Below are 16,560 nucleotides of genomic sequence, written 5' to 3'. Positions count from 1 at the left end.
CATATGTTGCAATAGTGATTATTTTATTAATGTACACGTCTTCTAATACTATAAGTACGTCTATAATGTATTACCGTTTCGGCCAATAGTTATATTAAAATGTGGTCAAGTAAACTAAGTACATGATAGTGGTCTAATAGTTATATTAAAATGTGGTCAAGTAAACTACGTACATGATAGTGGTCTAATAGTTATATTAAAATGTCGTCAAGTAAAGTACGTACATGATAGTGGTCCAATAGTTTTATTAAAATGTCGTCAAGTAAAGTACGTACATGATAGTGGTCCAATAGTTATATTAAAATGTGGTCAAGTAAAGTACTATATCAGGTGAATTAACCCTAAAGAGACTTTGTGCTCCAGAGTAAATTAGTTTAATATATTTAATAAAGGCTTCTCCAAAACCGAAAGCATATAGTTTTTTGAATAAAAAGTCGTGATGCACTCGGTCAAACTGTTTCTGCTGATCTAGAGCGACTATAGCAAGTGGTACACATTTAATGCCAGAATATGATATAATATCCCAGACTAGACTTGTATTATCGAAGATGCGTCTTTCCGGAATACAATAAGATTGGTCAATATAAATTATTTCACAGAGTGCATGACGAAGCCGTAGAAAAATTGCTTTTGTAAAGATTTTGTAATCTGTGCAAAGGAGGCTCATCGGCCTACAGTTACACGATAAATTATTTCCACTTCTGGGGAGCTAAGAAACAACTGCTCTCCGACAAGACAGAGGTGACACACTATCTTGAAGAGAAGCACTGAAAACATTGCAATGTCTAAAATTGTTCGTAAAACTCACCCGGTAATCCAACGATGCCGGGGGTTTTGCCACGTGACAGGAGTTTGACAGCCCTTAAAAGTTCATTAAAGATAAGACCTGAATCGTATTTTTTTTTCATCGTCAGACAACTTAGGAAGATCTTTTACTGGAGTATTCTGACAGTCCAGTGAAACGGGATCAGGTGAAAATAGTTCTCTGTAAAATTCACACACATGGCGACACCTAGAACTCGGCGAATCAGCTATTATGCCGTCGGGCTGTTGTAACTGAGATGACCTTTCTGCGACCTTTTTGTTTTTCTAGTACGATGTTGGTGCATCATTTTCATTCAATAGACGATGCCGTGCTCGCATGTCTGCGCCTCTCGCTTCAGTTTTAACAAGGTATTTGAGCAAGTCGCGTTTTTTGGATAGCTGTTTTTCAACTTCGGGGTTGCCATTGGCAACCACTTCTAGCTGTTCTATTGTTTTACAGATATCACGTTTAATGGTGTGGTAAATTTGACTGAGTTTTGCTGTTGTTGTATCTTGTATTTTCAGACATTTGAATAGATTAAAGCGTGAATTTTATTGCTGCCATGACAACCCATATTCATTAATTATACAGCAATATTCATTGTCTCCACGAAGGCTAATATTAAAGAACCACACTGCATTGCGGTTTGCTATATTATGTATGTATGTGTGGATAGAGTTAGTGTAACGGGTTGATGATCTGAAAAATGAAAACGTTGAATAGTGGACTGCTTAATACATGATGCACAAGACTTTGGTAAAAAGAAGGTATCAAGCCATGACTCCAAGTAAAGTGTTTATTATCAGCATTGACACGACGCCATGAGTCGACGAGTTTAAAGCGTGTTACGATATGAGAGAAGAACTTAGAAGATATATATGGTGGATCTGTGCTATTTTGTCTATCCATACTTGGATTGATAGTGTAATTAAAATCACGGCCCACAATACGGGTATCACTGTTTATGTCATTTAAAAGAGATTTCAGTTTTTTAAAACATTGCAATCTTTTGTAATCCGTATGCAGGTGCATACATATTAACCAGATGTAAGGGGTAATTGTCCAGCTCTTTATGTACATGTAGCAAATAACCTTCTACAACATTGTTAACGGGAAAAATTATGATCTTGGATCCCGGTATCGTCATAATGACAAAGAATGGGTGCTACCATGGGGAATAGAAGCACGGACCTCGCCATACTACTTGCCACGCAGCTTCATCGCAAACAGTTGTGTGTGTCTCTTGCAAAAAATGAACATGACTTGAATGATCAGGTTTACGAAAATTAAATACCTGGTGTCGTTTATAGGCGTCACGTCCACCTCTGATATTCCATGTAGTGGTCTTAATATGCGCCATTATGAGTGTATGAAAAAAAACAAGAGAACCAAACACCACCCATTGTAACATTGTGTTTACATTTTAATCAGTGGACTGCTGATAAGTACCAGATTGCGAGGCAATACCTCTCCGTTTATATATGATCAATTCCTCTTTCGAACCAGCATGTTCATTGATTACATCATATGAATTATTCTCATTTAGTTTAGTTGTTTGCTTGACGTGATTCCAAATAAGAGATGTCACGCGTTATAGACGTACTTTTTCCGTGGCAGTATTGTCTGAGTTCTTACGAAACTTATTCTATTATTTTATTTCTTTATTCCGCACTATATGGCCACCGGCCTAAAGTACTGTTACATTTCAAAACTTAAATTACACACAGTCGCTTTAAAATTACAAGATACATATACTTCAAATCATACTTCCATTTCAGTTTCTCTGTAATGAAAACTCTTAAACAAATATTTACCCAAACTTAGTAAAACATACGAGTTAGTACTTTGTAGCAATGCAATGAATTTTATCTTGGTTGGTGGTGAAAAATAATATTTTGGTAAGAATTTTTGTCTAAGTGCTTCATATTTTGGACAAACCATAGTAAAATGATATTCGTCCTCTGTGACCCTGCAACCAAATGGACACAATCTTTGGTCACGTGGAATACCCAATGTTCTACCATTTTCAATTTCTAGGGGATGACAGGAAATTCTAAGTCTAGTTATAGCACATGAATAGATAGGAGTAGCCAACGAAATAGCAGCAAGATATCTTTCATATATTAAATCTTGTTTAAACATGCAATATGTTTGAAGCTTTACATTTTTATTAATTTCTGCACACCAATTCTGTCTAGATATATCAAAACATCTTTTAAATTCACTGAAGAACATCTCGCTATTATCAATTCTTTGTTCATACCATACATGTCCATAACCAGATGTACATAAAATATTCAAAACTTATTCAAAAAGCGCACAAGTAATTTAAGATCAGAATAAAAAGTAGTTTCTTGCTCTATAAGTTTCCTAGAATTAAACGAATTCTCTCCTTTAATTCAGGACGCGTATCTTGCAGACAAACTATTGAAGACAAATCAGATACATCTGATAAGACTGACCCAGTCTCCTCTCTATCGCCACACGTCAACACTTGTGGAAGTAAACATTGCCTTTTGAAGGTCGATTCGATCGCAGAGATGGATACTTTAACTTTCTAAGTGCAAAGGCGATACTATCATTCATGTTTACTGAAACAAGTCCAATGTATATAAGTAGTCTTTCAAAATCGCCGGGTCATACGAAATGAAAGGTCACGTACATTGACATAGATAAGATCACGTATACAGCTGCACTCTGATTCGTTGCCAATGACAGTCCAACAAATTTAATTTGCATAATCACCGGAGTTATTCCGCTTCGGTTTTCACTACCGCTCGGGTATCGTCGGGGTTTCTTTCGTGGTTAAACTAGTTTTCGCGATCACGTTAAAAATGCTAAATTGACAATTATATTTTTTTTGTACAACAAAACAGAAGTCCCGAATTTGCCAGTCTACACTATGGTATGGTATGCACTGTACCTGTCCAATATCGTTTCCGTGATCTTTTGGAGAGTGAGAGGACTATGGGAGATGTTGTATTCGCAAGTTCAAAGGGCAATTAACATTGCATTAATTAAGATGTGTACAGGAAGTAATTAAAAACACTGCTTGAAAGGAGCGAAAAACTAAAAAAAAAATCGATTGTTTGCTAGCGATTCACATCGTATACATAACAATTACGAGAAAATGCAGTTCTGGTATATTTATGTGTCGGCATATTCATCAGCATCATTCCTCTGCTAACCGTCATCTCCATTAAGCATGTAGTCCGGGTACTCTAGTAGTTGTCCAGCAACAGTGGATATGGCATCGTTGATGCACCAAAGCGATATAAATTTATTTAAAGAACGAGTCACCATATGGTAGTTGTACTCATTTCTCAACCTTTGCCTGATTCTGGTTTTAAAGTACTACACTACATCAGTCTGGAAGAGTTCATTCATCTTATTGATCCTAGTCACGTGTTTCATTGTGGTGATGATAAAGCATAAGAGGCGGTGACTTGGAGTTGGTTGCTTACTTTGTGGACCTAGTATGTACCAGGACAGTTGAACTTTGTCAATGTAAAGTAGTCTGTGGATGATAATTTTAAAAAGGTTGAAAAGAGGTGCCAATCTTGTGCACTCGATGAAAATGCGAGTGTCACGAGGTTGTATTAAATATTTGGATAAATTATACAAATGTCTAAATGTCGGGTTCCAAATATCACTCGTGTTGCGGGGTTCTTTTACCTGTACCGAATTAATGGTTTATACCTCTAAATGAGTAGTTGTGACCTGTTCAGCAATATGTTTGGGAATACGAACATACAAACACAGCATACAAGAGAAGACTAACTAATCAGTAACAAGTAAAGGAATTTAATTAATCACGGAAAACACATGCATTACAAATAACATTAACCGCTCCCTAAATAAGGGAAATAAATATATACGGTTCGCTCGGGGTTATGAGCACCAGCGCATATGATGGGAAAATGCCCTAGAGCTCACAAACACGAGCGGGTAACTTATAATAAATGACAGATTAATAATAAATAGACTTCATGGTATAGCTACACAACTTTCAAACAAAATACGGCATTCCCAGTTTCAATTGTTGTCTTAATTAACCGGTTTGTGCACGTAAAATAGAATAGTCATAAAAGATACAGAATGCATTTCACAAAAATACAATAATTAAACACTTGACAGCTAGTGCCCTAGACTAATGGAAAGTGTGGGTGTGGGGTGCATGCGACTCACAGTTATGTCCGTACGACTTGTGGTTATGTCCATGATGGAAGTCGGCGCTCGTTGTACGGAAAACTGAGTGTAGTCACCACCAGGATAGCAGAATTGACGAAGGAACGATGTTACGCGTCGAGACCATTCGCTCGCAGAAACCCAGCGCTGGTGAGTCTTCAGGGAATATTCGAACAGCCATGTGCGTCACCACAACTTCAAGAATCTGGGACCAACTTTTGTCAAGGGTTCTCCTCCACCGTGATGTTTGAAGAAGCAACCCCGATGACGGGGCATTCACGCATTATATAGTCGTACACCTGGGATTAACATCACAATACACTGGAACTTAACGGCGGAACCATTTGATGCACAGGGATAATTGACACCACTCAATTACACAATGGATTGTCACGTTCCACACATTCGCAAGAAACTACTGGAAGTCAATTCAAAACGATTGCTGTGTATAATAGAATGCATTTAGCATTTCTCCGGTTCAGAGTGCCACCTCGGTAGTTTTACAGTTATTTCCGACGATCCATGAAACAGGGCTCCAAAGTCACTGTGACGTGATTTCCATCACGTGCAGGTCACGAGTCTTGACTGTACGATCTTTCTGAACCGGGAAAGTTGAAATAATCGCGACATAAATGTACCGTATGTAAATAATAAACATCTATCTCAGCTGTCGTATCCTACCTCGCTGCCATATTGTGGATCTTATCTTTAACTGACCACAGTGAATGTATTTTAATACAGACCTTGTGACAGTGAGCCAGGTCATTGGTTTCATGACAAAAGAGACATGCATCAGTGTTATGTATTTTGGACTTAAGCAAAAAGCCACCACAGGGGTATCCGCCATGCAGTAGGCGCCATTGTAGGACACCGTCCTTCTTAGCGATCGGAACGAGATAGCAGTCCTTGAAATTGGGGATGTCTTCATGGTTGAAAGATAAGATGTCCCTCCATACACAGCCAGTAGGCTACCCTGCACATAAACAAATAGTGATCATAGGAATGTAAACAATGAAAGCAAATAAACCAGCTGGCAGTGGTGTTTTTGTTTACACTTATAAAAAGTGCATTTTCTCTGTTAGTTTTCGTGGTAGCAAAATAAAAATGACATTGTTTAAAAGTAGAGATTAGTAGAGGCTACAAGTACATATACAATTTATGAGGATAGGGTTCAAATTAGGTAGGTCAAAGTTCACAATAAAATAAGACTCTCAACAACTAGTTTCAGCTGCAAATTAAACAAGGCACAATTTTGGTCTGAGAAGCCGCAGACATAAGCGAACACAACCAAAATGTAGAGAATCTACTTGTTAAAATCAGTGCCACAAATTGTGTTTATACCAACATTTCTTGAGTCGGGAGGTGTAAAACAATGTACTAGGGTCTCTCACAACTGGCCCATGACCCTCAAGGTCATCATCCACATTGGATTTAGCATTAAATTATTTATTCCAAAAGAATTTGTCAATTATTTTGTATTTCTTCAAGGTTCATGCATTAATTAGTGTAACAGTTTTTTATTACCATGTTTTGATTACCATATTTTTTCCTAAAAGGTTCCCAAGGTGAACAATAACATTTCATATTAATAAAACTCATACACAGTATATATCAGGTTCAAAGTGTTTATTTACAATAAAATATCCGTTACTATAATTAACAAATTATTCTACATGTAAATCATCTTCCTCAAAGCTGTTTGTTCTGTCTTGAAGTTGATATAGATCATCATCATCACTTCATGCTTTTCTATAATAAACAAAAACAAAATAGAGTTAAATAGAAATCCTACATGTATACAGTGAGCAATTTTGTTTCTATTTTTTCTAAATGTAATTTTAAAATTAACTAATGAAGTTTATTATAAACTAGTACTAGTATAATGAATTTTAGCTAATGAACCCCAGTTATAAGGTAGTAACAAATGTATGCGCTGCAAGGAAGTGAAGTGTTCTGTTAGGAAAGATACCCAATAGTAATTGTGTACTCACCATTTTATTCACTTGTCTTCACTTCATGTTTTTCTGTAATAAACAAAAACAAAATAGAGTTAAATAGAAATTCTACATGTATACAGTGAGCAATTTTGTTTCTATTTTTATTTTAATTTTAATGTAATTTGAAATGAACTAATGAAGTTTATTATAAACTAGTACTAGTATAATGAATGTTATCTAGTAACCCCCCCCTCAGTTATGTATGTGCTGCGAGGAAGTGAAGTGTTTTGTTAAGAAAGATACCCTATAGTAATTGTGTACTCACCATTTTATTCATTTGTCTTCCAGGTCAGATTCATAATCTATGTCATCCAATTCACTATCAGTATTATTTTCACCCATTTCTTCCAAATTATCACTCCACATGAATTCATCAGTCTCATTCACAACATCACCAGTGTCATCATCTACCATTTCTGCATTTGCTTCACTTGATTGCTGGTTTATTTCGGCAGCTTCAGTCTCAATATTTTCATCAAGTTCTTCACACACCTTACTGTCATCTGTACTCTGTTCTGTAATCTTATTTTCACAATCCCTACAACTGCACCCGGTTCTGCAAAGCAAAACATTCTTTCTGCATCCACATCTTTTGGTTTTACACCCTTTCTGGCAATTACAACCAACCGTTAATTTCAACACTCATTTGTGCAGTATCCCATAATACTCTGAGCTCACCATCCGTAGTCGTGAAGCCATGCTTTTCATCCAAAGTTGGAAATTCCACATTACTGGAGGCAGCTTGTTTCCATAACTTACACACCCAAATGGTTCTTCTCCAATGATACTGGAGGGCTTCATTTGATGGCAAGCTTTCACACTCAAAACTTATCTTACCCCAGATGGCCTCTTTGATGATTTCCAACCATAGACCGTGATTTTGAATGTCTGACCCCTCAACTCTTGTAACATCTTGGAATAATGCTAGGAAAGTGTCAACTTTGAATGCACTGAGGTACTTCTTGAAATACAACACTCCATCCAGGCGGTAAATGCTAGTAGACCATCTTCTTTATTATCTGGATCAGTGTCAGAAAGTTTACTTAACAGATTCCAGTTCACTAGAAATGAATTCAGCATGTTGGTAAAATGTCTTGTACACTGTTGCCTACGGTGGCCCATATATACAATCAGTCCGCTACATGAAAATCCGTCGGCTATTTGAAAATCGTTCTGCTACTTGAAAAAAGTCGGTCGGCTACTTGAAAATTGCTCCGTTACATGAAAATCGGTCGGCTACATGAAAATCGGTCGGCTACATGAAAATCGGCCTACTATATGAAAATCGGCCGGCTATATGAAAATCGGTCGGTTACGTGAAAATCGGTCGGCTACATGAAAATCAGTCGGCTATATGAAAATCGGTCGGCTACATGAAAATCGGTCAACTACATGAAAATCGGTCAGCTACATGAAAATCGGTCGGTTACTTGAAAATCACGGTAACACAAATTATTATTTTTTTTAAAGAAAACAAGCGGGAAACTATATGCACCCCAATGAGCTAAAAATGATGCATTTGTGTCTCGTATTGTTTAATTATTTTTAAATCTATATAACGGCATGGTGTAAAACTAGGTATATTTACTAAAATCTTGCTACACGTGACGGACAATGAAGAGTTTAAATTTAAATCGAAAGCAATGAATTGACATAAACACGTCGCTCTTTAAACGAACTTTGCGAAGAAATACTACGCGTGATAATTTACGCATGTTTTGCAATAACTTGCATACTAGTTAAAATTTAGGAGTTAAAATTGTATAGAAATCCATTTATGTATTATTATCACCACCGGAGGAGGGATACACGTGTTCACGTGGTTTTGAATCGTCACCTGGTTTGTTTCTACTATTATAATACTACGTCGTACAACTTCATCTATCTAGTACTCAAATACCAATTTGATCTACGCATATATCCGTTTTGGCAATTGAGATTCTGTCATCGTTTTTAATATGCAAAGTACATGATTAGTTTTCGTCCATTCTTGAGTATTACAAATCATTATTATAGTTCATAAAGAAATATTTTGTTTATACCACATAGTGTTTATTGGAAAATATTGCGTCATGTAACTACGACTCGTCTCAATTGGGCATGTTGTACCGGAGCACCGAGTTACTGACGTTATAGGACATATTTTTATAGCTCCATTGATAAGGCTGTTTTAAACAAATCTGTACCTCGTCATAGATCATTTGAAGGTGATCAAATTATGATTGAGTATACCTCATTATAGACCAAACACCATGATATGTGCATGGGCTTTATGAGCGAGATTTTTTCTTGTCGTTTTTCGCTTTCTTTTAAATTATAGAGATCATGTGTGCACGATATTTTCACAACATGATTGTAGACCAAATTGTTGAAAATGTCCTCATAGCATGTAGGTAAGCTTTGTGTGTCGCGCCAAAATTGCACACATTTCAATTATTACAGATAACATATTGTTTGTTTGTGCAATTAGTTTAGTTGACCGTTCTATCACCTTAGCTTTGACAATCACACCGATTTTTTAAATAAGTCATAAACATTAGTGTGCCCGATTTACAACCCGTAGTTGCGAATCATGTGATATGACGGTCGGCAAGGGGTATTTTCGTAAGCTGTAATCAATTGTTTTTATTTTTCGTAATAATGTAATTTAAAAAATAAAAAAAAACGTAATTTCGTAGACATGAGCAAGGTGTAAAACGTAATCAGCTATGCTATTCTTCCGTAATTCGTACACAAATCTTATTTTTTGTAAGTGTATAAACCATTTTCCACATTAAATGTAGTAATTCGTACGAAATTACAAACTTGTAATTCCTCATTTGAAGCCCGGTGTCATGCGAAGAATTTTCCGTGCGCTAAAACTTCCGGCTGAGGTCGTCGCACAAGCGCAATGCAGTTCTTGAATTTTCTTCGCGGTGTAGTGGATTCTCGTAAATAAAATAAATAAACGTTCTGCTGTTGATGCATCGACGGCAGATGGCTAAGTTGTTACGTATATCTCGAATGTAGGAAGTTTCGACCACACACACACATGTTGATTGAATCTATGCAGTTTTATATATTAAGTAATCCAAAATCTAAATAAATGCATATAACAGCAAAGACTGTGTTTGAAACTATTTCCGTAAAACTATCAGTAAATACAAATAGTACATTTATAAACAAAATACAACAACCTAGCGAGCACCTCTGCTTGTGTAAACACCAGATGTGTTATTTACTTAAGGATTATAAATGATTAATATTATTTTGCCTGGCGTTGTACATAATACGTGTTGCATTGTTTTTGTAATTCAACTATTCTATTGTTTTACCAAAATAAAATGTGAAAACGTTTTCTCTTCTAGTTTCCTTTCATTGATGATTCCACATACATGTCAAGCATGCTCACGTATAATTTTATTTTTCCAAACATGGAAAAATAATTGCTAAGAATTGAGAATAGTTGATATCGTCACAAAAAGAACATATCTAATAGAGATTAACACAAGATACCTACATAACATGTATCAAATGAATCGAGCTAGTAGTTTTCAAGAAGTCGTCGGAAATAGCAGTTTTGACATAAATGACCCAAAATATTAAAAAAAAATACAATATTGACACAAAATCAGAGAGAGACCCATTCAAGGTAGTAGTATATTATTATTATTAGTATTCAGTAAAAATTATTAGTATTCAAGTCGCAAATACAAAACTTGTTATAATTTATAGTTATTAGTTTCGTCAATAACATAATGAAATTAAACAATTGTTAAGCTTAAGAGCTAATCCTTACAACAGACAATGATGATCATTGTTTCGCCTCGTATATTATATTTCTGATGTTTTGTCTGGCATCAGATTTTTATTTGTCACTATAATATTATTTTAATAACTTGTCAAAAGATCCATTTCTTACCACTATATCTGAACAGATTATAACATGATTATATATTTTATACTCACTGTAGTTTGTTTAGTGAATTATTATTATTATTATTATTATTATTATTATTATTATATGCATATTTAATTTGTATGCTCATTTGCTAAAACAATGAGCGATTTAGCGTGACGTTCGAAGTTAACACGATGTTCTAAATATTCTGACTTTTACAATGACATGTACGCAATGTTATCTACACTTTATTTAATGCGGTGTGCAAGTGTCCTCGTCAAGCATTGTTCTTAGTAGAACACCGGAAAAAATGTCAAACCGGAACTAATATCGCACGTTAACGTTCGACATTAATTCCTGGCCTGATTCGCGCATATGCGTCACACAAACCCATGAGATTTGTCACAGCAGAACGCATTCATCGGAGGTTATTCTACGTGTGATATTCTTTGGCTCTTAAATCAAATTTATGAAAACAACTGTAAAATGTAATTATGAATTTGTTTTATCTTCGTAAAGTGTAAAAACCCATTTTCACTATACATGAAATTTTCATTTTATTTCTTGTAAAAACGTAAAATGCCTTTTTAATTTTCTGTAACCTGTATCAGCTATCCCCCTCGCCCACCCTCTGATATATGTTGACAGCAAGACGCTCGTTTTATAGGTGAATAAAAGCTAAACTTAGTAGTAGTAAAGCCATGAAACTGATTTGTAGGGATGTAAACGTGATACACGGTACAGTAGATTTTGGTAACGAGTCGTAACAATTTGTGGTTGTACAGGGTTAGAATGGCGCACTGACTTGTAACCTGCTTACATTCAAAGCCTAGAGTCAGCATGCCAATACAATCAACACATGCAAATATGATGTTTCAAGTATACAAGTTGGTTGACTTCATTTTATTTAACAAACAGATGAATACGTTGTTTACCCGACTTCGTAAGCATACACAAGCAATGGTATACATTGCATGTTGTACTTCCGGGTCATATCTGCAGATAGGTTACCTCGCAACATACACGCGATTTTCTAGATAGAGGAGCAATTTTCATATAGCGGCGCGATTTTCAAGTAGCCGACCGAATTTTTCAAGTAGCGGAGCGATTTTCATGTAGCGGAGCAGTTTTCAAGTAGCCGACCAATTTTTTTCAAGTAGCGGAGCGATTTTCATGTAAGGACGCGATTTTCATGTAGCGGAGCAGTTTTCAAGTAGCCGAGCAATTTTCAAGTAGCCGACCGATTTTCATGTAGCAGAGCAATTTTCAAATAGCCGACTGACTTTCATGTAGCGAACCAATTGTATATATGGGCCACCGTAGTTGCCTTTCCATATCCACTAATAAATGAGGTGTAGTCACATCCTATGCTATGAACAATGTTTGCAGGCAGTTGGCCCTTATGTGTTCAGGATATGTTAGAGATCAGGATCTCTTCTAATGGCGTAACATAATGAATTCATTGACAGGTAACTTGGATAACCACTTTTCATTAAGACATTAATGTACACTTCTTTTCTGCTTTGGTCAGTTTATATGAATGGCAAACCAACATGAGAAGTGTCGGTATCGGGTGAATAGATACTTACTGGTTTGTACTGCTGAAAGCATGAAGCCAAACTCTAGTGTCACTTTTCACATGATTGGAACTACCATACTCTTCAGTACGAAGTGCTGTTGTCACAAAAGCTTTATCCCGGTTGACACCACCAAAGCCACCACCAGTAACAAACATCTGGTTCCTATGAAGTACAATTTCTAACAACTTGCCAAATTCTTCTGACAACAAATGTACCAGATTTCACTTGTTCTTGCGATTGGAAAGAAATTGTCTCCAGTTTCTAAACACTTTCCTATCAGGTCCTATGACCATAGTAGGGGCTTCTTGGCGAGTGCTATCTCTGCGTGCTCTTTCCAGATCCTTTGCTGACATCCCATTCCTGTGTGGATCATCAAACACTACAGGGACTTCTTCTGCTCGTTGGTGAAAATATGGCAGAATTTGTGTCCGTATTAGGAACTTTGTGTAGTCAAGGTATGTTTTGTGAGTTGACAAAGGTGTAGTGTTTATGAGAAACTTACCCTCAAGTACAATTGTATCAGGTTTCCATCCTTCTGGAAGACTTTGAGAAAGCATGCCGCTGTATCATGAAGTGTACTACTTGGTTGTGTTAGCTTTCACACCTTTTAACATGTTCCCCTCATCAGTTGCAAGTGATCTTGGTAGAGACATTAACTGTCCAACTTGTATAGGTGGTTTGTTTTCGTCTTTTGACTTTGTGATAATGCGTTTTAAGCATTTCTGGTAAAGTCTGTGTTCTTTGTCTGCGGCTTTCGTTTTCTTATTTGATACATGCTTCTTTGGAAAGGTCTTCAGTGCTCTGCGACGTACTGGAGCATCAGTGCTAGGTTTGTGTAAAATTAGCATTTCTGTGAAGCCTTTGAAATCTCTCTCGCCAATTGCACAGAACTGCAGTAAATCAGTTTTGTCAGGGAGTGGCTCGGCTGAAAATAAAGGCTTCAAAACAGTGCTTTTATCTTCATGGATGAAAATGCCAGTACTCATGATCATACTGGAATACACTCTACACAGTTGTTCTTCCTGCTTCCAAACACTTCTTTCCATCTTTCGTTGTGGTTCTAATGATGTACCAGCAATCTGTTTGGTAAGTAGACTGCAATTTTGTCAAACAGTTCAGGCGATGTTTTCTGAACGGCATTTTTTACATGCTTTTTTATCAACATCTCATGGGCCTCATCCATTGCAACATTTGAACAGGTCTTTCCTGAAATGTTGACAACAAAACCTCCAGCACCTAAATGATCAATTACTGGCTTGGGCATTTGTAGCAGATGTGCCAAATGTCGTGGAATTAGACGCAAGTATGTGTGCTGATCAAAAGCGTGAAATAATGGCCCTATAGTCTTTAGAGCTGCCCGCTGGAAGTCCCAGTCACTGGATCTGAAAGCTATGTATAAGGAGATGTAGGCAAAGCAATCCTGGTGAATGAATTGATCCCAGAATTTATAATTTGCATTTCAGCTCTGTACGTCTGAAACTCTTCTTTCATGCCAATACACATTTCAACATCTCTGCATATGTAGAAATCACTGAGGTCATCTTCACCATATTTAGACATCATATCTTTTGTTTTGACAGCTACATCTTCTAGAAACTCATCCACAGAGAAGTTGTCCATACTACTCTTATAATTCAGGAAGTGCTTTATTTGGCAGCGCTAAAATGCCTCCCATACTTCACAAAAGAACTTGTGTATGTTTGAATGTTTTGCATTCAAAAAGACTCTGCAGTGTACTGCCATGGTGTGTCTCTTCACAAATCTTGCGTAGACCAGCATCCAAATATATCTTCATCAGCACTGGTTGGTAATTTTTTAGAATGTGCCAGTCTCCAGGAAATGGAAGCAGCCACTCAAGATCACTACCATATTCATTTTTTAATCTCACCAGGTAATCAAATGTTTTTCCATCACCAACAACTACAATATGTTTAAGTCGGGTACCAACTTAGAATTTTGAATGTATGTATTCTACCACATGCTTCACTGTCTCTAGGTTGTCCGCAGGTTCATTTAGAATTTCCAGATAATGTATTTCCGATATCTCTAAATCTACTAAATCTAAAAAAGCGAATAATTCTACATGTACTACATGGAAATATTTCTAAGTAGGGCCTACTATATATGAATACTATAACTACAGTGTAGCAAACTACAAAAACAGAGCAAGAATAAACTAAACTCATAATAATATAAAAAATAAAAAAACAGCACAAAGGTAAAAATAAAAATAGTAATACTACTAATATAAAGAGACACACCTAATACTATAAATCAGTAATTTATAAGGAAAAAATATGATAAAAATATTTACCAGTGGCAGTATGGCACCATTTTCAACATGCCCATTACCCCACTCCCTAACAAGTAAATTTCAGGTGGTAAAATTTCATTCTGAACTGTTCAATGCACAAGTGAAAATATATTCAAAATAAAATGTACAGAGTAGAGTATTATAATATAGATAGTGTTTATTAATCATTTTTCATTATTGTACTAGAGACATCTTCTAAAGCATGATTATTTGTGACAACGAGTATACATCGCAAAGTAATATATATAATATAGGTAATAAACTACTTCTATGTATGCTGTAAATACAATTGAAGAAACCTGAACACTGGTGACAAATACAGGTTTCAATGTGTTCATGCCGGATGCCTGTCGCGAGATCAACAACTGAATGAAATGATTTCAATACCCGACAAAACACGACGATTTCATAACACTGGAAAGCGCCCAAGAAAGATAACTGATTATAAAACGACATCACATTGATTAAAATTCTAGTTTTAAAATGTTCAAATCCTATATTATCTCGATTTTTCTCAACTTACCTTGGAAATATTCGAATTTTTCCGCCACAGGTTATATACGCGTAAACACAGCGTCGCCATTTTGAACTCTGAAAACTCGTGCCTCGTACGATGCCAGGAAAATTAACACACCCCACATCAATAGTATGTACGCGAATTCTTGCCTAGTTATTTTTGAAATCCAGTTCATGTGTAATCTTAATACATGGTAACTGCAAAATGAGATGTTAATACTTGTTTTTATAAAACTCGCAGCATATTAAAAAATATGTACACGGACGAGGCCAGCTTATAGGTCAACTTATTTGACCTCGAAAAATCAAGTTTGCGCTATGAGTTTTTTCTCGATCATTTCGCCGATTGATAGCATGGCTATTTGTGATCGCAACAAATTGACATTCACAGAACTTATAGTATGACATTTCATAAACAATATATTTATAGAAAAACAGTCAAACCTAAATACACAAGTCAAGAGATATGATTTCCGAACACGTACCTAAAACACGAAATCTACACTTCTACCCCACAGATCTTTTCAAAAATTCAGTCTAGTGGAGACCTATAAAAAGTAGCGCGATTCTGAAATTGTTGTAGCGATTGAACCTTTATTCATCGAGTTTCAATTTTCGTTGAGTTGGCTCTTGCGTAACGGTCGTTAAATTCAAGATAAAAACTAATTAAAACCTCATTTGCATACGGGCTTCCGGCTAGCTGTACAGTATCATAGCGGCTTGCATATTTCCTGCATTTTGCTTTGCTATGATAAATTTGTTTATTTCTCACTTCTCAAATTTGTATAGGGGACAGTTTAGAAGAATGTCTTCATCTTCATCGATATACGTAAGCTCAAGAGAGTACTTTAGATCAAGTGATGTGATATCACTCTCAATGTTGTGGCTATTTAAAATAGTTTTCCTATTTGCCGGTATGGCTCTATGTACAACGTTGAGGGCGGTTGCCAGCAATCTTTTGAATAAATCGGCACGGATCCATGTAATGCTGCAACATTCAGCCATTTACCAACACATCTCCAAGTGCAGAAGATTTAGTGGTTTGTGTTGCAATGGGTGCAAAATCAGATTGTTGAAAAACAACGGTTCTTCAAATACTTCTTAATAAGTATGTGGTTCAACTTTCCTTAATGATGTACATGAGTACCATGTTTTCAATATATCGCTATAGAAATCAGAGACACAAGAGTAATAACAAATAGTTGTTTGTCGTAGTTTAAGCCGTTCACCTGCCTTAAAAAATAGTCCGTGAATATAAAACTGGGATGCTTTAAACCTGA

General features: G+C 36.2%; 1 long non-coding RNA gene across 2 annotated transcripts; it reads right to left on the bottom strand.

Annotated features, from left to right (window-relative positions):
- Positions 1-5,855: 5,855 nt before the first annotated feature.
- LOC144342928 (uncharacterized) lies at positions 5,856-15,365 on the bottom strand. Of its 2 annotated transcripts, none has more exons than XR_013418854.1 (3): positions 15,288-15,365; positions 6,985-7,017; positions 5,856-5,966 (listed from the first exon to the last, which is right to left on the bottom strand). It is a non-coding gene; the product is annotated as an uncharacterized LOC144342928 (long non-coding RNA). The 2 variants fall into 2 exon arrangements; XR_013418853.1 differs by lacking the exons at positions 5,856-5,966; positions 15,288-15,365 and adding exons at positions 6,605-6,742; positions 7,256-7,477.
- Positions 15,366-16,560: the final 1,195 nt, after the last annotated feature.

Source organism: Saccoglossus kowalevskii, chromosome 15 (genome assembly GCF_978046115.1).
Source record: "Saccoglossus kowalevskii chromosome 15, keSacKowa6.1, whole genome shotgun sequence".
In the NCBI taxonomy this organism is placed as follows: domain Eukaryota; kingdom Metazoa; phylum Hemichordata; class Enteropneusta; family Harrimaniidae; genus Saccoglossus; species Saccoglossus kowalevskii.
Note: the sequence above shows the minus strand (reverse complement) of the source record. Positions and strands in the feature narration are given on the sequence as shown.